Source organism: Odocoileus virginianus, unplaced genomic scaffold (assembly GCF_023699985.2).
Source record: "Odocoileus virginianus isolate 20LAN1187 ecotype Illinois unplaced genomic scaffold, Ovbor_1.2 Unplaced_Scaffold_2, whole genome shotgun sequence".
In the NCBI taxonomy this organism is placed as follows: Eukaryota; Metazoa; Chordata; class Mammalia; order Artiodactyla; family Cervidae; genus Odocoileus; species Odocoileus virginianus.
Window position 1 is genome coordinate 1,404,074 of NW_027224264.1, and position 25,941 is coordinate 1,430,014.

Below are 25,941 nucleotides of genomic sequence, written 5' to 3' on the forward strand. Positions count from 1 at the left end.
GACACTTTGCGACCCCATGGACTGTAGGCACCTCTGTCCATGGGGATATTCCAGGCAAGAATACTGGAGTGGGTTGCCATTCCCTTCTCCAGGGATCTTCCCAACCCAGGGATCGAACCTGGGTCTCCCGCATTACAGGCAGATTCTTTACCATCTGAGCCACCAGGGAAGCACATAGCTACTGTACTGAATCCTTGAAATTTGCTTAAAGGGAAGATTTTAAGTATTCTCACAGAAAGGAATGAAGGAAAGGGAGGGAGGAAGGGAAAGTGAGAGGGAGGGAGGAAGGAACAAAGGAAGGAATGACAGGGAAAATGGCAACTTTGTGAGGTGGTAAGTATGTTAAATAACTTGACTGTGCTATTTCACAATGCAGGCATATATCAAAACATCAAACTGTACACACCTTAAATATATAGAATTTTTAATTTGTCAATTATCCCTCAATAAAGATGGAAAAGCAAACTCTCCAAAAACCTCATTCTAAGTGAAAGAAGTCATATACAGAAGAATAAATGATGCTTTTGAACTGTGGTGTTGGAGAAGACTCTTGAGAGTCCCTTGGACTGCAAGGAGATCCAACCAGTCAATCCTAAAGGAAATCAGTCCTGAATATTCATTGGAAGGACTGATACTGAAGCTGAAACTCCAATACTTTGGCCACCTGATGCAAAGAACTGACTCATTGGAAAAGACCCTGATGCTGGGAAAGATTGAAGGCAGGAAGAGAAGGGGATGACAGAGGATGAGATGGTTGGATGGCATCACCGACTCAATGGACATGAGTTTGAGCAAGCTCCAGGAGTTGGTGATGGACAGGGAAGCCTGGCATGCTGCAGTCCATGGGGTTGCAAAGAGTCAGACATGACTGAGCGACTGAACTGAACTGAAATACTGTACAATTCCACTAACATGAAATTCTAGAAAAGGCAAATTTAATCTATGGTGACAGAAAGCAGATCAATGATTCCCAGATCAATGAGATTGGGGATAGGGTAGAACTGACAAGGAATGGGCAAAAAAAATCTATCTTAAGGGGTTATGGAAACATCCTAAGCCTTGAATAGTGGTGGTGATTTTTATGGGTTATGTATTTGTCAAAACTCATTAATGTATGTACTTAAAATGGGTGAATTTTATTGTATGTAATTATACCTAAATAAAATTGATTTAAGAAGAAACAAAAAATGTCTTTCAGTTCCCTCAAAATTTGCACAAATTTTCCAATTTAAATTTAGTAGTTAATTAGAAGAAATGCCAGGAGAGTTACTTTTAAGTGAAAAAGGATTATGTGAAAATATCATGATACTCATTTAGAAATACTCAGGTTTTATAAATGCACACTTATTTGGTATCTCGGAATCAACAATTTTATCACTTAGTACTTTTTTCTTTTTATGGTAATGGATCCAATACATTCTATTCAAATTTTATTCTATATATCCAAAGCAGAACATAAAGAGCATCTGATCCAAGACAAGTTTAATCATATAAGTGTCCAATGTACTTGTTAGGGGTGCTTTGACTTTAAGGTAAGAAATTCAGAATGCTTTCCAAGTTTGTTAATTAATAGCATCCCTAGACAAATATCTTCTTACTGCTGTGCCTGATTGCTAAATCTCTCTGCTTCAAGGCAACAGATGGCTTAAGTTCTCCCAGAATTAAAAAGGAAATAATCTAGAATTCCTTGTGATTCAAGGGACTAAATTTAATCAGGTTATCCTATTTTATAAGTTACAAATATCCTAGAAAAAATGAAGATGATCAAAATGATTGCTATCTTCTAATCACGTGAGTAGTGTGTAATAGTCTTTATAGTGCCAGTTGATGAAATACTGCTACCATAAAATCAGCACGTACTAAACCCAACCAAAGCCTTCAACAGTCTCTCTTCATGAACTTTTTCTTATGACAGCAATCTTCCTCTCTGGGCTTAGAAGATAATACAGATTGCAGAGTTCCTTGAGCAGTCTTTATTAAGTCTGATTGAAAAGTACTGCTGCTGCTGCTGCTGCTGCTGCTGCTAAGTCGCTTCAGTCGTGTCTGACTCTGTGCGACCCCATAGATGGCAGCCCACCAGGCTCCCCCGTCCCTGGGATTCTCCAGGCAAGAACACTGGAGTGGGTTGCCATTTCCTTCTCCAATGCACGAAAGTGAAAAGTGAAAGTGAAGTTGCTCAGTCGTGTCCGACTCTTAGCGACCCCATGGACCGCAGCCCACCAGGCTCCTCCATCCGTGGGACTCTCCAGGCAAGAGTACTGGAGTGGGGTGCCGTTGCCTTCTCTGTTCTATGCACTAACACTATTTAAATATCAGTCTAAGCAATATTAAAATTTTTTTTCTTCTTTACAATGAGTTGTATGTCAGCGTGTCATATGGTCCCCTCTAGACTGAAAGCCATCAAAGACAGGAATCAAAATGCCTGCATCCATTATATTATAAAAACACACTGCTCATAGATCCTCATCAAATGCTTAATTATTGACACTATCTGAACATCTGCCTGTTATATGGGATATGCCAGACCAACGTGGCTTTATAAAGTAGAGCCTGTTCCATATTGGTATTTTCTTTTCTTTTTATTAAAGTATTTATGTATTGATTTACAATGTTGTGTTAGTTTTAGGTGTACAGCAAAGTGATTCAGTTATATATATACACATATTAATAGTTCCTATTGTCATTCTACTTACTCAAATCTTTGTCTATTACTATATAACTAAAGTCAGGCAGGCTGCTTGCAAAAAAAGGGCCTGTTTTTGGTTTTTTTTAACACAAATATCTCTCCAAATCTCTGTTATCTGTATCTCTTCCCAATGTTCTGGCCTTTCCACTGCATTTTCCAAGAAATTCTCTGTGAATAGAGATTCATTTTTAGTTTGAAAGCACATTTTAATATTCTTTATTATTTCACAGTATCTTATAGTTCTTTAGTTACACTATTTTAGAATTACTTGTTTTGTGACAGAGAAACAGGGAATCAAAATTTCTAAAAAATCAAGGAAAATGAGTCTCAGCATCTTATACCAACTGCATACGTCATTCTCTTCTCCATCCCCACCCACCAACATCCACACATACAGACACAAAATCCCAATCTGTAGCACAACTTTCTAACACTTGATATTTTGGTAGGGAGAGCAGACAAATATACTCAAAAGAAAGGAAGAGGGTACATTATATTTTAATAATGTGACAAGGCCTAAGCAACAAAATTATTAAATATTTGGGTTATGTAAAGCAGTCATCCTCAGCCTATCTTTGAGCCTCACCCCATCCCCCTGATCTATATCCCAGAGGGTATGAGATGACAAGAAGCTCGGAAATGGAGTAAAAGATGAGGTTGGCCTTAGGCACCATCTGGCATCCACATGACATAAAACTAGGAGCCACATGCTTATCACACATGCTTTTCTCACAAAGGAGTATCAGTCATAATTCATTTTGTTTGCTGGCCACCATTTCAAATTATATGATCTCTTACAGTTACAGTGGTCATACTTAATCTCCAGTGATATATAGACTTAGCCTTGTTATCATAGAATTTGTCCTGTTTTCCAGTAGAAAATGGTTTTTAAATGGCTATTTGTTTTTGGTAGGTTTCTTGATTTTGCTAACCCCAGAAGACACTGGGGATGATGGATGAGAATAATTCTTCTAACAGTTTCCACAGTGATATACATACATTATGCACGCTTATAATGATGATTTTGGAAGACAAAAATCACCCCTCCCCTCAGAGGCTAACTCAATTGTATGCATTTTAAAAATAGTTCTCTTTTTTATGACTATAAAAGCAATACATTTCAATGAAAAAAAAACCAAACACTTTAAATATGAGTAAGACTGGGAGAGAAAGAACCATGCAATCTGGGTGGTAGAGGGACTAGGTTCAAGAATATCTGATATGGATTCTTTGTGCTGGGTTAAGGAGGAGTCAGACAGGGACCGAAGCAGGCAACGCAATCAAAATACTGCTTCAGTGGGCGACGTGGAACTGGTGCAGAAGGGCGTTCGTTACAGTGATGCCTGAAACGTAGGAAACAGGGAGTGGTGGTCAAAGACGGGGAAGAGCCCAAGATCTAGCCAGAGGCCAAGAAGAGTAAGGCAGGAGCGAAAAAGAGGCAGCAGGAGAGGGCGCAGTTCTGTATGAAGACCCCCCAGATCAGAAAACCTCACCCAGTGGCAAATCAGCCACACTCAAGATCTGCTCGTGGAATGTGGATGGGCTTCAAGCCTGGATTAAGAAGAAAGGTTTAGATTGGGTAAAGGAAGAAGCCCCAGACATCCTGTGCCTCCAAGAGACCAAATGTTCAGAGAACAAACTACCAGTTGAACTTCAAGAACTGTCTGGATTATCCCATCAGTACTGGTCAGTTCCTTCAGACAAGGAAGGGTACAGTGGTGTGGGCCTCCTCTCCCGCCAGTGCCCACTCAAAGTCTCTTATGGCATTGGTGAGGAAGAACATGATCAGGAAGGCCGAGTGATTGTGGCTGAATATGATGCATTTGTGCTGGTGACAGCCTATGTGCCTAATGCAGGAGGAGGTCTGATAAACCTGAAGTACTGCCAACAGTGGGATGAAACCAAATTCCTGAAGGGTTTGGCATCCCGCAAGCCCCTTGTGCTATGTGGGGACCTCAACGTGGCTCATGAAGAAATTGACCTTTGCAACCCAAAGGGAAATAAAAAGAATGCTGGCTTCACTCCACAAGAGCGGCAGGGCTTTAGGGAATTGCTGCAGGCTGTGCCACTCACTGACAGTCTCCGGCACCTCTACCCCAACATGGCCTATGCCTACACCTCTTGGACCTATATGACAAATACACGATCCTAAAACATTGGTTGGCGCCTTGATTATTTTTAGTTATCTCAGTCTGTGTTGCCTGCATTGTGTGACAGCAAAATCCATTCCAAGGCTCTGGGCAGTGACCACTGTCCCAATACCCTATACCTAGCCCTATGACACCTCTCCCAAATTACACTGAGCCTGGGAAATAAGCCCACCAAGCTAGCTTTAAACTTCTTACCCCCAAACTTCTTTAATAACTGCTATCTAGAGAAATCTGCGTTGTATTTCCCCTCTAAGCTATGAATCCTTTAACCAGGCTTCTAATAACAGATGTAAGTTCTCAAGGAGGGTGTTTGTGTAGGGGTGGTGCTTTTTTCTTTTTCTTTTTTTTACATTAAACAAAAGCTATTGATATTTCCTTTGAACTGTCCATATGAAAATAAAGAGCCATAGTTTTAAAGAAAATCTGATATGATACACAACCCATGGAAGGAAAAAACAGTGATTTTATTTTTGAAATGATTATTTGGATATGGTTATGTCAATATGCTTCTATCAAAATAGTCATGTCAGGCAGTCATATCAAAACATTCTGCTCTGAGATGGAAACTAGTGAAACATAAGAGGCAAAGTCTGGGTAAGACATGGTAAAGGAGGCATGTTCTTGAGAGGTCTATGTCATTTTGATCAATGTTGGGGAAGCTAGCAAAAGGATCTGATAAGCAGCTGCAGTGTAATTGAGATTTCATTCATTTTAAAAATCAAATTCTGCATCAGATTTTAAGATATTCATAAATCATATTTCAAAGTGTTTAATTATGTATAAAAATATTAATTGATTTTATAACAAATTGATAACTACTCGTTGCTAGAAACTGTTCATTACTCTTTATATAATTATCGTAGGCGCCGAGAGTAGTAGTTACTATCCCATTTCATAGTTAATAAAGGAAAACTAGGGGCTCAGAGAGGTTACAGAATTACAAGGTCATGCATGCGTGCTAAGTTACTTCAGTCGTGTCTGACTCTTGAATGAATTGCCGTGCCTTCCTCCAGGGGATCTTCCTGACCCAGGGATGAACCCCATCTCTTATGTCTCCTGCACTGGCAAGCAGGTTCTTTACCACTAGTGCCACCTGAGGGGGTAGGGGGTGGGCTTCCCTGGTGGCTTAGATGGTAAACAATCTGCCTGCAATGTGGAGACTTGGTTCGATCCCTGGGTTGGGAAGATCCCCTGGAGAAGGGCATGGCAACCCACTCCAGTGTTCTTGCCTGAAGAATCCCCATGGACAGAGGAGCCTGGCGGGCTACAGTCCAGGGGGTCACAAAGAGTCAGACACACCTAAGTGACTAAATACAGCACAGTGCCACCTGGGAAGCCCTGAGCTATAAGGTTATATGGAATTAAAGGGTTATCATAGGTATATAGCACTAATTCATCTCATAAAAAAATAGGAACTTATTTTGATGTACTTTCTCATATGGTTACTATATCTTATAAATGCATTTCTAGGTTTAGCCTATTCTTTCTGTAATACTGCAAAAAAAAGTATCATTTAAATTGAAAGTGAAAAAAATAAAAAGCCTTAAACATTCATAAATGATTAGTAGGAACATAACAGGAATATAATTATATTGCAAGATTTCTACACATGTAGAATGATACAATTGCTTTCCATAGTCATTGGCCTTTTATTTCAGCAGAAATATGTCAATATTAAATCACAGTGAAGTAATTGATTGTATTACAACCTAAAGCTAAAAGTATATTATACAATTAAATATATTTAAGTCCTCTTTTTAAAGCATAATTTGCACCTGAATATCTTAACCAGTCCCTACAACTAGCAACAGATAGTTCAAATGTGAAGCAATATCATTTTTCAATTTTGGTAGTTGAATTATTTTATATATAAGGTTGTGGAAAACAGAAATTGTAGCTTTAAAACCCATAATTTTATGAATGTGTGGGTGCAAATAACTTTATTTTTTCCATTAAATACGTGTATAGATTGTTCGTATATGAAAATCATTACTATAATTTATAAAATAGCATTAATATAATCAACACAATTCTGTACATTCTGATATTGCTCATGAATTTAATTTATTCCAGCATGTTAAATCAAGCAATTTAACAAACTAAACACATACTTTATCTTGATGAATAGTATTACACAGATCTGCTCCAATGTATTACAATATAACCATTATTATCAAACATATTCTCCACATTTATTTAAAAGCTATGTAATGTAATAGTTAGAACAAGGCAGATGTACATTTGAATATTGGCTCTGCCACTGAGTCGCTGTTATGTCACTGGAGAAGCTCCTTAACATCTCTAAGGTTGAGTTTCTTCCTCCATAAAAATAGGGGTAAAAATAACTACCATACAATGTTGTTGTGAAATTGCTGTTAAATAAGTTTACATACATGACGGTGTTTGGCCCAGAGCAGGCGCTCAGTCAGTGTAAGTATACTTCCTTTCTCAAAATATTACATGACTAATTGGGAGTGGGGTGGTTCCAAGTATTCAGTTTAAAAGGCTTATCTCTGTGTTTTAATTTAACTACCCTATATAAGCAACCAGTTCTCAACATTGTTTAAAAGCAGTTAATGCAAAAAATACATGTTACCTATTCTTTATCAATTGTCACAAGAATTTAGTGACATGCTTTTGGGATTGGACTAAAAAACCCCGGGTTCTCTTCAAAATGACTATGAATGTGCATGCAGTTGAAGGATGGTAACAATAAAAAAAGGAATGCTGGGTCATTAGGTCCATCTTCTGGCTTTTCCATGGTTTAAAAAGATAGATAAAACAATTATTACACAAATCACTTGGGTGCTGTGATGAGAGAATGAGATTAGGAAGGAGCTTTATTACCAGCCTATAAATGTGTCATAAAAGTACAGTCATTTTATTGCTTTTTCTATTTCAAGCAGCTGTCATTTTAGTCATATGTGTTTTCTGCCATCCATGATACATAACTATGTATTGTCAGTATTTCCAACCAATTAACAGGCCAGGAAAATAAAAGGCAGAATTTCCTAAGTCCAAACTCAACATTTTTAAGAGGCTAATGCAATTTTTTAAAGTTCATTTAAGTAATAAAAAGTCACTTGATTCATGTTTATGTCTCTTAGTCTAACCTAGTGAATTGTAGACATCTTAAAGTGGAAATAATTTCTCAGCCTCTTTTGACAGTTGGTGAATATTTCTGTCTGTTCTACATATTAACCAGTGTCTTGACATAAAGTATTACTTATTTTAAAGAACTAGGTCAAAATAATCTTTAATTTTTCTTTCAAAAGGATACTTCAAACTCCCACTTAGGGTAAATAACACTGTTAATGATGACCTGTACAATTATAAAACATTTCAGAATCATTCAATCATGTTATTGAAAAGGGTGGTCAAGATATTGTAAAAAAAAAATGTCAAACTGATTATTGAAGTGCAATGAATGGTTTTTGACTTGCATTGACTTATATCTCAATAATTCTGAGTAAGAGAGACACATAATCTACCTTAAATAAATGTGTTCCTTTGATTATGCCAAGAAATCAACAAAATGACCTCATCAGATTTGGCTAATAATAGACTAGTGAAGAAATAACTTTAAACAAGTATCCAATACAACCCCAGATAATTTTATACCAAGCTTAAACACATGATTTTTTAAAATTACTATTTAGAAGTTATTTAAAAAGTCTCTTTGGAAGTACAGTCATGATTAACTTTTTAGTGGAGAATTCCTAAAAAATAACCTCTCTTGCTACATCTGAGCCAGTGGTCATCTTATTTGTAATATGCCCAAATTTCAAGAAAACAAGGGCACTTATAGGGCCAAAAAGGCAGTTTGAGGTTTACCTTCTCCAAGATTTTAGATGCCAGAGTGCTTTAACATTGCCCAGCTGTTCCAATTACTTCCACATGTCTTAAATTTCCCCTTCATGGCGACCTTGATGTGCCTGTCTAATGCACAGGTACACTCTCTTGAGTAGGCAGGTTCCTGCCACAGCATAGTTAGTAACTTAGTGGTATAGAATCAATACATCATAAGGACCGTTTGACTCACTTTGCAGGAAGGCAGTTAAACCTGACATCTGTAGTCACCATTACTTTCCAACCAACAGGAATCTTTAAAGCATATCAAAAGATGTCATTCAAATACTATGGCTACAAATAAATGAATCCCTTTATGAGACTATGAGCCTATATGCCAGTCCCAAAGCATTGCTTTTTTCCCATTTTAAACCCCAAAATACATTTTTTAAATAGTTCAAACTGGCTGTTTCTAAACTTTTATTTTATTGCACACTAAGCCTTCAGAAATAATTATTCATTGAAAACTAATTTATGTGTAATGTGAGTCTAGGAGATTATCACACTTATCTTACCATTTATTTGAAAATACTTTATTCCAGGAAGACTCCTTCTGTGTCACATTTAATTGCCTTTGAAGCTCCTGCCATTTGAATCTGTCTTCTGGAACATGCATTTCATCATTATTTTTTAGCCTTGTTACATCAATCACCACAACTGCTATAGAAGATTTCTGGGCTGTGAAGTGATAATTTGTTCCAGTGGTATTAATGAGGCAAGCAGTGGTCTTGAGGGAGGTGACAGCCCATTGCTTTACAGAAAGCACCAGATTAAGGTGCTGGACAATATACGAGGCTTTAAGCATATACTCTAGAGTCTTTGGAGTGTTTTATAACTTTCCTTATCAAACTTAACATAGAAGAGATACTTCTGACACATTATCTACAATGAGCTAGGCATATCTAATCACCAAGGGGGGGAGCATTAATAAGTGTTGCTCAACTTACCTTGAGTTACAGACACATAAGAGAAACTTTGTACTGCTCCCAACTTGAAGGCTCCCTAATGCCTTATAAGCTCTGAATTGGTCTATTTCCATTACCATGGTTGTAATGGCATGTCCCTAGCCACAGAGGAGTCTAATTCCCTGAAGTGCAGCCAATGAAAACTTGTATTTCTGGGAATTAGTTCTCAGAACTAGGAATGCCAATTTGTTGTTGTTATAATACCATGCCCATGAATACCGCCTCTAGGAAGCAGTACATCTGGAAACAACAGATGGTACATGTGGAAATGGGTTGGATGGAGTATTTTAATACCCACATATCTCTAATTCAGTTCTACAAGTCTGATTTCAATGTTTTCTCAGGTTATAGAGTGCTTCAGAATTGGTAAGACAGGCCTAATCCATATTATTGTTACTATCAACAGCACCAGATGAAAGCCTAATGTTGTAATGTCATTGTCTATGAACTCTCATTTGACCACATATATATGCACAGGCAACAATCTGGACTTAGCTTTTAATAACGGAACAGGTCAGTCCAGTGTACTTCCTTATCTTTTTACCAACAACCACAGAACATAAATTTATTTTAAGATGAAACTATCCCAGTGTGCTACTCTCCTTAATATAGGAAGGAAACATTTAAGCTCTTTCACACACTGTCTAAACAGTTTATCTCCCTCCACCTTCAAAAGCTACCAGAACTATTATAGTATTGGAGAAATTTCACTTAATATGGTAGGAGAACAGCTTTGCTAGAGAAATACTTCCTTCTTGTGCTTCAAGAAGGCTGAAATAAGATGTTTGAGATATGTTGGCATTTTAAGAAACATACCATCTGAATGGTAGGAAAATAACTTTTAGAAGCTTAGAATTTCATATTCTGTACTTTGTTAGTGCAACTTAGCTAGAATTAGGATAGTATTGTACCATCTATCAAAAGAAAATGAATTCTCAACATAGATTGGAAGAATTAATATTGTGAAAATGACCATACTACCCACGGCGATCTACATAACCAATTCAATCCCTATCAAAGCACCAATGGAATTTTTTCACAGAACTAGAACTAGTAATTCTAAAATTTATATGAAAACAGCCACAGCAATCTTGAGAAAGAAGAAAAGAGCTGTAGGTATCATGCTTCCTGACTTCAGACTATATTGCAAAACTACAGTAATCAAATCACTATAGTACTGGCACAAAAACAGACACATATGTCAATGGAATAGAATAGAGAGCCCAGAATAAACCCACACACTTATGGTGAATTAATCTATAATAAAGGAGATAAGAATATACAAAGGAGGAAAAGACACTCTCTTCAATAAGTAGGTGTTGGGAAAACTGGACAGCTACATGTAAAAGAATGAAATTAGAGCATTTTCTAACACCATGTACAAAAATAGACTCAAAATGGATTAAAGACCTAAATGAAACCATAAAACTTTCAGAAGAGAACATAGTCAGAACACTCTTTGACATAAATTACAGTAATATTTTTTGAATCTGTCTCCTAAGGCAAAAGAAATAAAAGCAAAAATAAATGAGATCTAATTAAACTTAAAAGCTTTTGCACAGCAAAGGAAACCATCAACAAAATGAAAAGACAACCTATTGAATGGGAGAAAACATTTGCAAATAATATGACTGATAGGGATTGATATCCAAAATTTATTAACACCACATGCAACTCAATATAAAAAAATAAACAATGCGATTAAAAAATAGGCAGAAGATCTGAATAGACATTTTTCAAAAGAAGACATACAGATGACCAACAGGCACATGAAAAGATGCTCAACATCAGCTAATTATCAGGGAAATATAAATCAAAACCACAATAAGATATTACCTCATACCTGTCAGAATGGTTATCATTAAGAAGACCACAAATAATAAATGCTGGCAAAGATGTGGAGAAAAGGGAGCCCTCATACACTGTTGGTGGGAATGTAAATTGGTATAGCCACTATGGAAAACAGTATGGAAGTTCCTCAAAAACCTTAAAAAAAAAAAAAAAAAAAAAAACCTAAAAATAGAACTACCATACAATCCAGCAATTCCACTCCTGGGTATATATCTGGAAAAAATGAAAACACTAATTCAAAAAGATACATGCACCCCAATGTTCACAGCAGTATTATTTACAATAGCCAACATATGGAAGCAACCCAAGTGTCCAGCAACAGATGAATTGATAAAGGACATGTAGTATATAAATATAAAATGGAATACTATTCATTATTTAAAAAGAATGAAATTTTGCCATTTGCAATAACATGGATGGACTTGGAGGGTATTATGCTTAGTGAAATAAGTCAGAGAAAGACAAATACTGTATGTTTTCACTTATGTTTGAAACCTAAAAAAGGAAAAGAATTTAAAAAACAGAAATAGACTCAGGGATATAGAGAACAAATTAATTGTTACCAGTGAGAAGAGGGAAGTGGGGAGAGGCAAGATAGAGAAGGGAATTAATAGGTATAAACTACTATGTATGAAATAAATAAGCACAAGAATATATTGTACAGCACAGGGAATATAGACAGTATTTTATAATAACTTTAAATGGAGAATACTTTATAAAAGTTTTGAATCACCATGTTGTACAACTGAAATGAAAATAGACAACTGAAACTAACATAATACTGTAAATCAACTATATTTCAATAAAACATTTTAAAAACTCAACTATAAGAATAGAAAAAAATGGATGTTTGTTGAATATTACAAATTGTGGCACAGTGGTAAAGAACCTGCCTGCCAGTGCAAGAGACACGGGAGTCTGGGTCGGGAAGATCCCCTGGAGTAGGAAATGGCAACCCACTTCAGTATTCTTGCCTGGAGAATCCCATGGACAGAGGAGCCTGGTGGGGTCACAAAGAATCAGACACGACTGAGCACAGCACAAATCAACCAATGCACCATTTAATGTGGTACAAAGGAAAGGAAGTCCGATCCAAGTGGCTGCAAGTCACTCCAGATACAAAATATAAGGGGCAGCCTATTGTCATTTATATTCAGTACTGTATTCACTTAGATAAAAGGGAAGGGGGAATCTCTATCCCCCCTGTCTTGAATCACTTCAGGAATCTCTTAGTTTAATGGGAAGCAGGATCCTAGTCCTTGACCTTTCAATTTGTGGTCAATGTGGACAAATGGATTTAAATTCTGAGATGAGTCTGCACTGTCTTTCTGGACAGTACAACCTCCTTTGTTGAAGAAGTAGTTATGAGGGGAGAGCAGACAAAAGACTCCATTCACTTTGTTATCATAATCACACCCTAAACACATTCAAAGTAACTCTATAATTTATGCCAATGAAGAAAAGACCCTGATGGTGAATAAACTTCTATTAATAAATACACATTGAATACAACACACAGCATCCAAGATCTTCACAAAAAGCTTGTTATTCTTGTTTGTTCTCTCTCTCCTTCCTTTACTTCCTTCCTTCTTTCCTTTTTCTCATCTTCCCTTCCTTAGCAAAACAAATTAACACTAAATAAACTGATCTATTATGCAAACATAGCAATTTGCTAGAACATCTTTGATAGATGGTTTAAACATTTTAAACATTCACTATAGTAATGAAATAATACTTTTATTTCTAGTTCAGAAAGAATAGCATAGTGTTTAAAAGCAAACCACTGAAGTTGGACGGAGTTCAACTCCAAATTACTAGTTGTGTTACTCTGAGCAAATTACTTCTCTTTTCTTTATTGGTAAAATAAGGACAATGATGATACTGACCTCAGTGGGTTACCATGAAAGTCAAATGAGTGTGCTCGAGATTGCTGAAGCTCACCAAGATCTATATTTCCTTTGTTGTCCTCTTCCTCAAAACACAGGTAGACTCTATTTCTCAACTGTTAAGTATAGCCATGTGGTTGATTAGGTTCAGGATACTGAAAAGTGGTAAAGTACCACTTTCACTCATACGCCCCAAAAACCTCCCTTTGGCAACCTTCACTTTTTTAATCATCCACTGGCTAGACTCCTAGGACTCAGAGGAAATGAGAGCCACAAGATGGAAAGGATCTGTGTTTTGAATAATTACATGGAAAAGAGTTCCTTTCACTGACCCTCATGGAATTGTGATGTGAATGCCAAATGAATACTTATTGCGAGAAGACACCAAAATATTTGATGACTGCTGCTAAGTCACTGCTAAGTCACTTCAATCATGTCCAATTCTGTGCGACCCCATCCCTGGGATTCTCCAGGCAAGAACACTGGAGTGGGTTGCCATTTCCTTCTCCAATGTATAAAAGTGAAAAGTGAAAGTGAAGTCACTCAGTCATGTCCGACTCTTCGCCACCCCATGGACTGCAGCCTACCAGGCTCCTCTGTCCATGGGATTTTCCAGGCAAGAGTACTGGAGTGGGGTGCCATTGCCTTCTCCAATTTGATGATTACAATGAGATAATTCATTTAAAGTGTCTATTACAGTGTCTGGTACATCCAAAAAAGTGCTTAATAAAACTTAGTTGCTACTGATGAACCTATTTGCAGAGCAGCAATGGAAACACAGACATAGAGAACAGACTTATGGACACGGAGGTAGGGGGAGGAAGGAGAGGGTGGGATGTATGGAGAGAGTAACATGGAAACATACATTACCATATGTAAAATAGATAGCCAATGGGAATTTGCTGTATGACTCAGGGAACTCAAACCAGGACTCGGTAACAACCTAGAGGGATGGGATGGGGAGGGAGTGGGAGAGATGTACAAGTGGAAGGGGACATAGGTAAACCTATGGCTGACTCATGTTGATATTTGGTAGAAACCAACACAATACTGAAAAGCAATTATCCTTTGGTTAAAATAAATTTTTAAAAATGTTAGTTACTCTAAGCATTATTGTGGTGATACTCTTGGAGTGTGTTATGGACTCAATGTTTGTGTCCCCCCGGATTCTTATGTTGAAGCCCTAATCCTAGTTATATTTAGCTATATTTAGAGATAAGGAAATAATTAAGGCCAAATAAGATCATAAGGATGGGTCCTGACTCAACACAACTGATGCCATTATAAGCAGAGACACCAGAAAATATTACACAACTGCTCAAAACAGAAACAAAAACTGATCAAATAACAAAATGCTAGTAAATTGTAGTATTATCAATGACAAGGTTCATTATCTTCATTAATGATACAAGAATAAGCTAACAAATTTGGCATAACTGCTTTAAAATTAATTACTTTAGATAACATCAAGTGTCAACATGAAGATCAGTCTCCTTAGGTGAGATAGTATTATGTATTTTTATTATTCTGGAAAATTAAAATAGAACATGTATACTATAAAATATTTACCTTGATCATACTTAATTGAAATAATTTTTCTAAAAAGGTCATTACGAGTGACTATATTCATTTGTTTATGGTCACTGATCCATTCATTCAGTAAACATATGTTGAGCACCCATTATATACCAGTCATTATTCTGGGTGGTGGGAATGCAATAGTGGAAAAAACAAAGTCCTTGTCCCCATGGAGCTTTCATTATAGAGGGGACTAGGCAGACACATAATAAAGAAACAAGCAAGAATCATGAGAACTTTTTGTCAGGCTTAAACGGTGCCCTCCTCTTTCTTGGCCTTATTGCTCCAGAATTCTTTAGGACAGTTTTTTCAACCCCTTACTCCTGCCCTCAGGGTTCCAAGTGAAAACTCTCTGGTTCACTGCTTCCACACGGAGATAACCCTTAATGCATGTACAGTGGCATTTGTTGCTCAGTCGCTCAGTGCAATGGCGTAACGCCAACAAAAGTAATTAGCAGCTTGTCAAGAATCCCTTCAAGACCTTGACTCCTTCCTCTCTCACTTGCCCAAGGGCTTATGTTTGCCTTTATTCCAGAAAGGGCACCAGTATCTGTTTACCAAATCACAGTCGACACTATAAAGAAAGAATACCACTGCCTGAGTCGAAACCAGTGTAGTATCAAATGTGCATCAAACTAAATGACAACTAGGGGTACAAGGCAAATATTTTAAAATAAATAAAAATTTTTTTTAAAAGTTGCAAACAGGGACTAATTTGGTGCTTAACACTGTATTTACCAGATTCACTGGAATTTACCATAATCTAAGATCCCTTTCTGGGAAATCTACTGTCCTTAGGGACTAAGAAATGGAGAAAAAGTTCTATTCAGACACCAATTGCTTTCCTCTGTTTTAAATGTTAAGCTGCTTTGATGGAAGTCAGCCTATATTCTGTATTTCATTGCCAAGAAAGAAGGAATTCTAAGAAAAGGTCCAGATACACTGAAGCTCAGAGACACTAGATATCATCTGATCTTCAAATGAATGATTATTCATATTTATATGGCCTCAAAGGGAAAATAATAAGAGCTCACTCCAGGATTCCAGTCTGTGTTGCAATTCTAGCATCAGTAGTTAACTGCTTCACCTGAGGAAGTAGCCCAAACAAGTACTCTTAAACCAAATATATCAGAAAAGTTTAAAATTAAGGCAAAGGAAGGAAAATAGATTCCCACTATGGCTGTGTTATTAAGTAGACAGGCCTATCTGTTTTGAATCTGGGTCGAAGCTCTATCACTTGTTTCTTCTTGTCTGACATGAATATGCTTGGATTCCACTCCTGCCTATACCCTTTGGCTGTGCTTGATCCTCTGGAAGCATTTCTCTCTCCCATCTATACAAACTAACTGTGCTTCCATTTGTGTCCTTATCATGGCTGGACTTCTTATATTGCCTCCCAGCTACCTTGAAACTCCCAATTGTGACACAGGTCCTCTGGTCTGGACAGACACTCTGACCTCAAGTTTGCTCAGCAAGATCAGGCATCATCTTGCCCTTCTGTACAGTGATCCACAAAACCTGGCACTTACTCTTAAACTTGAACACTCAGAGGGCAGAAAATGTGTCTCTGTAATTCTCCTGGCATAGCACACATGCAGTTAAGTGCTTTTTGATTATGATAACTGAATGTGCTCAAAAGTTCTCATAATGGAAACAAATTAAGTCCCTTCACAATGAAATTTATGAAGGCCTAGCAGATTAATACTACCTCAGAGTGGTGGAAGAAAATGCCTTTTCACCACTAGTAGAAATGAATCACCCTCAACTAATAGGGCAATCTCTTTAAGAACAAGGTAGAAGAGGAAAGAAGATGGGGGAGGAGAAGCAGAGAAGACCCTGAATAGCAAAAGCTACATAGAGACCTACAGAAAACAAATAAGACTCTTACTAACCCCCACTGCCTTCAACATCCTTTATCTAGATTCACTTGTTAGTACAATTTCCTTGGAAAACTCAGGAGAAAATACGGCATTGGGTGAGTATTCTATGAACAGGATTGCAAATTGTTTTTGCAATAATTGTTTTTTTTTCAATCACTGAAAGTTGCTAGATTTACTCCTTAATACAATTTTTTTCAAAGCCTAAATTATATACCGCTCAGAGTAAAAAGATCATTCTATGTGTGTGATTTGTTTTAGGTTACTGGGGATCTGACCATTTCTAACCCAGGCCTATAAAACAACTTCCGCGTTGTTGGCTCTCAAATGTTTTGAAAGACACTGGATAGGAAGTTTGAAAAATAAAGTTCTCATTATACTGATAAATAATTGATTATATGCAGGATTTTAGATTACCTGGATAACTACTAAATAATGTCTATCAAACCCTGGGGCTAATTATCTTTTTTCCTTCCCCGAATATGCATTACTTTTACCAACACTCAAAATGAGGGGAAACATTAGTTTCTGTAAACTGAGCATTGTGTTAATAAGAGTTCTACAAGTGAAGGTATATAAGAGAAACCCAAGGAAACTCTAGAATGAAGTTATTAACATTGTAATAGATGTTAATCACCTTCTACTTTTCAAGGAGATTCAAAAGATCACTGATGAGCTTTCACCCCAAAGAAGGAGGTGACGCAGCACCTGATTTTTGGGAGAGTTCAACTCTATGGAATTCCTATATTTTTCCCCCAAAAAGTGATGCATAAAATGCATAAATGCAGTTTAATTTGTATGTCTTCATAAATCTTAGCCTATAAATCAGATTACAAATCAGAAAAAAAAATTTCTTGCTTAGGCCATGTGTCCCAATCTTCATTTTGCAATATATGAGACTCATGTTGTTGTTTAGTCACTCAGTCATGTCCAACTCTTTTTTGCGACCCCATGGACTATAGCCTACCAGGCTCCTATGTCCATGGGATTTCCCAGGCAAGAATACTGGAGTGGGTTGCCATTTCCTTCTCCAGGGGATCTTCCTGACCCTAGGGATCAAACCTGCATCTCCTGCATTGGCAGGCAGATTCTTTACCGCTGAGCCACCAGGGAAAGGGCCAGATAAATAGGCGTGAATTCTACTTACTCATAAAACATTTTAAAGGTTTATGGTGCTAGAATACTATGATTTAATTTGATTGAGGTTAGTTTATATTTTTGTAGTTATTCTTCAGACCTTAAGAATGGGAAGATAGAGTGCTAAGAAGTTTAAGTTTGAGAAACAAGATTCTTTTGTTATGACAGCCTCCATTCAATTGATAAACTTAAATTCTCAGTGGTAGGCAACATTTTCTTGCCCTCTTGGAACTAGAAAGCCTTCTGAGGGAGATAACCGAGTTAACTATTGAGCAGGGGAAGAGGACTGTCAAGGTCCCATAAGTTCAAAATCCATTCCTGTATCATTGTTATATTTCTAGAAAACTCACTACCTGCTCTTTATTATTTTGATATATACTTTCACTTATTTCATTTAATCCTTAAAATAGCTCTGTGAAGTTGGTTTTTATTTGATTTACTTCACAGAAGAGGAACCTGAAGTTCAGAGAGGTTAATTAACTTGCTACAGGTCACATAGGTGATGGGTAGAAGAGGAAGACTTCAAACTTCAAACCTAGGACTCTCCAATTCTGAAACCCAATCTTACCAATATGTCAAAAATGACTAGGAAACAAATCAGTTGAATCTAGAAATATATTCAAATCAGAAGCTGTATTTGTTTCAGAGCCTTATACGCCAAGGTTCTCAAAGTATTAGGAAAGTGTAATATAGAAAAGAACTGTGGGCTTTGGAGTCAGAGAGACCTGAGTTCATAATTCAGTGTTTAGAACAACTAGCTATGTGACTGAGGGATAGTTATCTGACTTGGCCAAGACATATTCCCCTCATTATAAGTGAAGTAATAATGATACCTGCCTTGCCAGATCATTGAGAGAATTAAATGAGATAATATATGTAAAGTGCCTACCAGTTCCTGGCACCTAGTATACACCCAATAAGTAGTCTAAGTGGTATTGATTATTATTGTGTATGGAGCCATAGTGGCCTGCAAAGACCTTTCAAGTGGTGTCTGGGCTGGCTCAATATGCAGGTCACACAAAATTGTGGGTTTTAAAAGTGTCATTTTGACCACTTTAAAAAGCAATAAAAACATTTTAAAATGAGGCCCAGTAAATAATAGCTCTTTACCCAAGCAACAGGACAATAACTTTTTTTAATGTGTGGTACTAAGAGTAGAAAAAGGAAAATAAATGGTGTCTTTTGCCTCCAAGTGGTCTCTGGCATAAAGTCTCAAAATGTTCGAGAGGGAGACACATATACCACATTGAGCCAAAGGCACATCTTATTTCATTCCTTAAGTTTTTAGGCATTTTTAAGGCTTGAAAAATCTCCAATAATCATCAAGTGTAAAGCAAAAGGCCTTTCCCTTCTAAGATCATGTCAACCAGCCCCCTGGCTCCAGGCACATTTGCCTGAGAATCACGCTGAACAGATGGCCACTGATTCCCCAGCTTTCTTCAGTAATTTGTGCAAGTGTTTGGCAACCTTCTCTGTCAGGGAGTGCTTCCTCATTATATTGGACTCTAGAAGAGTTACTCCCCACCTTCCATAGATTATTTGATGCCACATTTATTTTTTTAAAGACATTTTCTAAGAGAAGGTTATTAAGGTATGTTTAATTAGAGCTTCTACCTTTCACTGTCACAAAAACATATAACTCATGATTAATAGCTCGAAGAGATTTCTTCATGCTGAAAGCCTGTCCTTGCCAATTTTAAATCACACATAGTATCCTATTTTTATCTGTCTCTGTGTTAAAGTCCAGAAACTCAATCAGTTTTTTTCATTGCCCCTCCTCTGATAGATCTTCTCATAATCTCATGCATTGAGATGGAAAGAACAATGTTCCTAAACTCAGTTTAATAAACAGCTTCAAGACATATGCATTAAGAATCAATAATTAAATGCTGCCCCTGGTGTAAAGAAATGGCACTACGTACACACCTCAGGGAGAAAGCACAGGCTCAAAAGATTTTTTATTTCTTTATTTTGCAGAAGCAGAGATGGATTTCAGTGGACCAGTAAGTATTTTTCCCAAGGGAAGATATCCGTAAGCTACATGTTTAAGATTTGGGAAGCAAGGCTAGAGGAAGCAAAGAAGGCAAAATGAATTGAATGGAACATGGCTCACTTCAGCACATAAATCTCCAATCTTCACTCTATATGAGTGACCTCCTTCTCCCATTACCTTTGCTTCTCATTGTGTCTTGGGATTCATCTCTACTCATTTAAAAAGGTTAAATGTGTACATGCAAGAATATGGCTGATGGATGAATCTCACAAACACAATATTGAAAGAGTACAAACTATGATAAAACTAATGTATGATGTTAGAAGACAAGATGGTGGTTAACCTTGTAGGGATAGTAACTGGAAGAAGGCATGAGGGGAACTTCCAGGGTATTAGGGATATTCAGTTTCTTGATCTGTGCGTTGACTACATGGGTACGTTCAATGTATGAAAAATCATTGGCCTGCACAATTATAATAAGGGAGCTTTTCTATATTTATATTAAACTTTGATAAATACCATTTTTAAAAGGCAGATGTGAGGACTTTCCATATATATGATTTGCTCAAATCCCTCATCCTTGTCTGAATGGATGACACTAATGCTAACCAAGTGAATATTAGAGACACAGCCAGCGTGGCAATACATTTCTTACATGTTTTCAAAAGTGAAACAATGGCTTATGTGGCTCCTTTGTAATCATGGGAGATAAAGTTCCACTACTTTCTTCATTTATCCATCCATCAAATGCTTACTGAACATCTTTTATGTGCAAAACGCTGTGTAAAGCACTGGGGATACCAACGGAGACTGAGATAGTCAGTCACCTGAGACAGTCTGATGGGAAAACATTCAGTAAAGCATAAAATGATTAAACAAAATAAGTGTAGGTTGTGATAAGTAAAATGCAGAAAATAAAACAGAGTGTTAAGTGAGATAATAGGAGGGATGTTTTAGACAGGATAGTTGGGGAGGGCCTCCCTGAAGTGACAGGTCATCATTATCCATGAAGTTTAGGAGACTCATCATATATAAAGGCCCTGAGGAAGAAAAGCTTGAGAAACCACAGAGTGGTGAGCCCCCCCTAAGCTGCTGCTAAACCTGCTGGGGAGAGGCAAGAGGTAGGATCTAGAAGCAGAGCACTTCCAGGAAAAACTCTCAAACCTGAAAGTGATATGCAGCCAAGTTTGAGGAGTTGTTGATTATGACCTTCTTCTTCACCTCCTCAGTTAGATGTTCATAATGAAAGATGCCTGAGGAGTACCAAGGAAACCTTTTTTCGTCTTTTTAGAAAATCAAAGAGTTGCAATCTCACAATATGATACATCAAGACTAGACTCACGTGCCCTAGAATTCTAACCAAGTCCTTATATATCACAACCATTATCATCTACTCAAATCATAACTCCTAAGGCCAAACTTTGCTATAACCTTATTAGCCTATATTGCAAGCATTACTCCCAACTCACACTGTAATTCTCCATTCTCAACACAGACACACACACGCACGAGTATAAGAGGGTTGCAGTGTAGTTTGATGATGCTCTTTGAAGTCCTGGGCCTTAAATGGCAGCACCATCATATATACTTATCTTTCATGTATGGATGAACCTATGAGAAACAAAGCATCCAGTACAATTTATATAGAGAAATATGTTTCCTACTATTTGCACAGGTAGGAAAACCTCAGGCAAGGTAGATTGCATTCATGTTTCTTACCCATGTTTACAGCAACTCCTCCACATGGTAAAGGCTTTTTATGTTGTTCATTCTAATTCAAAAAGTAGTTTTGTAAGGATTGACTCCATGCAAAAACAAATGCCCAAGAACATTTTTCCATTTATTTTCCTACAAAGGTTTCTGAGCCCTCTGCCACACTCTGGGATGCCCAAGTCCAGATGAACTAAACACATCTCCCACTACAAGTCCTGGGTGGAACAGTCTGACCTCCTTTGTAGGACAAAGTCTGGCTAGCTACCAGGGTCCCTCCTTCCTAGGCCAGAGGCTATAAGGGAGGAGAATATATCTGGGAGAAAAGTAAAATATAGAGGAAAGTATACTTGACAAGTCTTGGGGTTCAGGCCCTACCTAGAACCTCTACTGAAGCGACTATATCTGAACCTGTAGGCTGCTACACCAATATAGCTGATTGGACCACTGATGAACGCCTAATGCTAGAAAGAGAGACTCTTCCTGAGCTGGGCCAAGCTAATCATGAGCCATCAGGAGGTTAAACCTAGACATACGGAGGAAAGGTCCAAATTAGAGTCTGGACATCCAGAGTGACCAACGCTTCAGATGACTAAGAAGAGGTAGCCAATTAAGGGGAATATAGGTATGAAAGGAGAAAGAGCAGATATTTAGTTAGAATCCAAGAGAAAGAAGCAGGCATAAGAACAATTATGCACTCACAGAGAGGTAGAAATAGACACCTAAGTTTCTGATAATAGTAGTCATGTCTTGCTGTTGCATTCTGTGAGCTATCTGTAGGTTTTCTCAATAACCTCCCAGTTTTACTATCTTAAGCGAATTTCCATTGTTTTATAACCATAAAGAACCTTGATTAGAGGAAAGGAGGACCCAGACTTGGGTCCTGCAACTTAAGTTGCACTTAAGACTGTGCAACTCTCTCTCTTCAGACAGAAGGGAAAAGAGAAAGGAGGAGAGAGGCATGGGAGAACAAGAGGGGTGTAGGCGGAAGCAGATACTAAATATATTGCGAATGAAAGGAAGAGGTACTAACATAGTAAAATATAAGTAGTAAATGAAAAAGACTGCATTTGTGGTCAGAGGCATCTTTATGCAGATTTTCCTAAGTCTCTTGAATTTACCTCTCATGATATCACTGCCTCTCCTCATTATATTAATTGGGAAGGTAACATAACACTGGGGAAAGGGTACGGGTGTGGTGTAAGCCAGCCAGGTTAGGGCTCAGAATCCAGATTCTTCTCTTCCTAGCTGTGCAACGTTAGACAAGTTTCTTTATCTCTACATGCCAAATTTTCATTATTTGTAAAATAGGAATAATTGCTATCTCCCAGGGTTGTTGTGAGAATTAGAGAATACCATACACATGGCAGGGTACCTGCCAGACAGGAGATGCTCAACAAATTAGTTTCCCTCCTGCCAGTGGGTGGATATGGAGGCAGGTATGGAATTCAGCTTTCAAATTACATGCAACTTCATCACATATCATATATTTACTTAGTCTTTTGTTAAGATGGTAAAGATGGACAGATTTGCATTTCTTCCTGATTCCAATTTGTATAGTAGGACTATAATTCTTATGTGACTTAATATGACATCCCTAAATGGTCAACACTCCAATTTTAAAATGTAAAAAAAAATAATGAATAAATATTCAAAAGTCAACAATCAATGCTTTTCAAAAAAATTTTATTGGGACTTCCCTGGTGGTCCAGTGTGGTTAAGACTCCATGCTTCCAATGCAGGGGGCCCAGGTTTGATCCCTGGTCAAGAAACTAGATCCCATATGCCACAACTAAGGGTCTGCATGCCACAACTAAGGCCTGGTACAACCAAATAAATAAAAATAAATATTTAAAAAATGTTATTTTTGTTCCAGTGGTTTTCAGTCTCATTCCTCAGAGCATGTAGGAATCCAGGGAGGTATGGGATGATGAGGAAGCCATGCAGAAGACAGAGTAGATGAAAGACTACTCTAATCTGGGCAAGTGCATTTTCTTAATTATTTTAGATATTGGAGTTCCACATAGGATTTTAGTTAAAAAGATGTGTGCTTCTTCAAGAAAAAAAAACACTGTAAAACCCCACTGCTATACAACACGGCCTCTTTCCCTTGGCATGGACAGTCAAGCCTACAGTTCTACTTGAGTGTGACTTTTCCACATTTCTAGCAACCTCATCTAGTATAGCTATAACCATAAGGCTTCAGCTCACTCTAACATGGGTCAGAAGTGCTATCTGGAAATCTAACCTATCTTAAGTATACTGGTATAAGTGTATGGTGCCCAAACACAGTCATGAACAAACTCATATAAAGGAAATAGCAGTAGCAGTTTGGATTCTCCAGACCAACGGTATGCTAGAGCCCTTTGGAAATAATATGTAGGTCCCTGAACTGGCTTACCAAGGAAATGTCTGTTAAGGATCAGTAATACTTTACAGGGTCTACCAAAGGAGAAAAAAAATGAGATAAAAGAATATGAATACTGAAGATAGTTCAAGTATGAAGCATCATCCTGGGATACATACACATGCAAAAAATGTAGAAAATAAAAATCTCAGAGAGAGAGTCAAATAGGGTTTTTTAGGTAAGAGAAGCTATCTCAGAGGGTCCTACCAGAACTGAACAAACTGATTGTTTTTCAAGTTTCCCAGAGTGTGTATGACTATTAATAATATGATTAGTTTCAGAGTTGGAGATAAATGGGTTCCCAACAGAGCCAGAGTATGTATCTCCACTGCACACAGTATTCCAATATTTTTTTTTATTCAGTTTCAAACAGATTCTAATTTTATTTAAAGGAAAGGTTGTTATTTCTGAATGTATAATGATATCAGAGCATGAAAGATTTCCTGATATAGACTCAGCTGGGATTTTACTCTAATATTGTTAACCTAAATGAAAACTTTCTTGAGCAAAGCTGATCTCATTTCTATATTGTCAGGACTGACAACAGCTTATATATCTTCTGCCATGGAAACTAATGTTAGCTACTAGGTAAATGTAGTGCAACCATTTGTAACTTTCTTTAAAGTACCTATCACCAAAATACCTACATGCTAACATAGGCGTATTAGAAATTTGAAATTCTGTCAAAGAGAAATTAACTATTCTCTACACAAAGCAAAGGCATGTAGCATTGTGAAATAAGAATTCTTCTAATACTGTGATGATCAATTCCATGAAGAAAAAAACCCAGAAACAAAGGCATAAATCTTCTTGGAAAAGAGACTAACATATCTTTTACTTCTTCTCCCTTTACATTATCTAAAATATCAATTGCAGATTTGGGAAAAATAGTCAATCTAGAGGTTAATTTTCCTAGACCATGAAATTAAATACCTAGATGTCTCAAAAAAGCACATGGATAACATATACATTTTTATTTTTCAGAGATCTTTAATTGAAGCATAGTTGATTAACAATGTTGTGTTAGTTTCAGGTGTACAGCAAAGTGATTCAGTTATACATATATATGTATCTATTCTTTTTCAGATTCTTTTCCCATTTAGGTTATTACAGAATATTGAGTAGAGTTCCCCGTGCTATCTAGTAGGTCCTTTTTGATTATCTATTTTATATATAGTAGCGTGTATGTGTCAAGCCCCATCTCCCAATCTATCCTTCCCCTTCAACCTTCCCTCCTGCTAATCATAAGTTCGTCAGAGGCATTTCTGATGTCTTATTGACAGCGAGTAATTCTGAGTCATAATGCAAATCCTTTTATTTAAGAGAGCAAGAAGTAACTAAATTTCTCAAAACAGAATGATTTTGAAATATTTTTGATCCCTATTGAAGTACAGAAAGGTATGATACTAAATCCAAATGTACATGATGTCTGAGGATCATTCTGATAACTTTTGGTCAAAGTCATTAGCATTGTTAGTGATCCTGAATCATAAGTTAGGAAAACTAACCTTCCAATAAACCTAAAGATGTAGCTCACTTTTTACATTTCCCCCTCTTATATTCAATACATTAATACTTGTTTTGATATGTAAAATGTAAACACTGAATAATACAGTTACATTCATAATCACAGCTTACACCATAAAACTAAAATGCGAAAAAAAAATAGTCTGGAATAAATGTCACCTCTACCTCTGGTGTAGCCAAACTGGGCTTCTAATTTCTATCACTTTACAAAATAATCATGAAAAAACTTGAAATGGAGTCCTGTGCTGCCTACACCACACATTCCATCTGCTAATCCATTGTAAAAGCTTAGGCAGGCAGTCAAAAGGCAAAGAGGTTAAGGAGA

The 25,941-nt window shown here is 37.2% G+C and overlaps 1 protein-coding gene and 1 pseudogene across 1 annotated transcript in view; one reads left to right on the forward strand and one right to left on the reverse strand.

The window, feature by feature from the left end:
• The window catches only part of TENM1 (teneurin transmembrane protein 1), an 862,693-nt gene that overhangs the window by 774,933 nt on the left and 61,819 nt on the right, over positions 1-25,941 (reverse strand). The window lies entirely within an intron of this gene.
• Positions 4,027-4,967, forward strand: LOC110125548 (DNA repair nuclease/redox regulator APEX1 pseudogene; annotated as a pseudogene).